At 45.1% G+C, this 1,149-nt stretch overlaps 1 pseudogene; it reads right to left on the bottom strand.

Annotated features, from left to right (window-relative positions):
• LOC110560070 (acyl-CoA-binding protein-like) lies at nucleotides 1-306 on the bottom strand (annotated as a pseudogene).
• Between the last annotated feature and the right edge of the window lie 843 nt (nucleotides 307-1,149).

Here is a 1,149-nt window from a genome sequence, read left to right as displayed (position 1 = left end):
CTAGCCACGGAATCCTGGAAGGAAAAATACCGAATCCGGTCTTTCCATTCTGGACGTCGTCTGTAACTCTTCCACTTGGTTCCCATAGGTTTTCCAGGTAGTTTGCTTCGTCGCAGTCCCTTTCAGCCGATTCCACCCATTCCACTCGGCCTTGCCTTTGAGATCCCACAATCCTGGCAGATCTGTATTTATGTCGTCCATGGCTTGTTTGAAGTGGCTGTAGATTGGCAGCATCTCTTTGTCAGCTGGCTTCCTCTTGAGGCACTCCACGTCCTCCTCAGTTTTGTCAAATTCAGTCTAAGGCATGTTGGTGAGGTAACCTGACTCCCAGGCACGATGGTACAAGCCCCAGAGCAGGAAGTAACCCGAGACTGAACTTTTAAAAACTGGGGGACTTTTAAAGTGAGTTATGTTTTATGTGTGGTCTTGTTTTATTTTATTTATTTTATTTTATTATGTGTGGGTGTTTTGTGTCCACAGAGGTCAAAAGAGGGCATTGGATCCTCTGGAACTGGAGTTACAGGTGGTCGTGAACACTGTGTGAGCGCTGGGAAATGAACCCTGGTCCTCCGCAAGAACAGCAAACGCTCTCAACTCCTGAGCCATCTCTCCAGCCCCCCTGATGTTAATATTGTGGTTGTGGGGATAAACAAGAAAGAAGATATTAAAAAGTGATGTGTTTGTGTGTCAAGTTGACAAATGGTCACGTTATGCTGGTTGGCATTTTTGTCAACTTGTCACAAACGTCTCCCTACACATGCATCATTTCTTATTCTTTCTCTCCTAAACACACACACACACACACACTCACACACCATAAAGTCAGTTTTATGTTGGCCAGCTAACTCTTCCTGAGTATGGGTCCTACCCTGGAGTGTAGTTAATAAAGCTAGTGTTACTCCATTGAAGAAAGCTGATTTCCCATGTCCTGGCAACTATCAGTTGCCAATAGCTTCTGGGTTAGGAGTGGGACTTCGTGCCCACTTCTCCTTCTCCATGCCAAGATTTGTCTGGTATGAACTTGTGCATGCTCTGTGCATGATATCACAAGTTCATTCGTGGATCAGTCCTGTTGTGTCTAAACAACAGGATTTTCTTGGAATCATTTGTCACCTCTGGTTCTTAGCAATCTTTCTGCCTCCTCTTTTG

Source organism: Meriones unguiculatus, chromosome 10 (genome assembly GCF_030254825.1).
Source record: "Meriones unguiculatus strain TT.TT164.6M chromosome 10, Bangor_MerUng_6.1, whole genome shotgun sequence".
Lineage (NCBI taxonomy): Eukaryota > Metazoa > Chordata > Mammalia > Rodentia > Muridae > Meriones > Meriones unguiculatus.
Note: the sequence above shows the minus strand (reverse complement) of the source record. Positions and strands in the feature narration are given on the sequence as shown.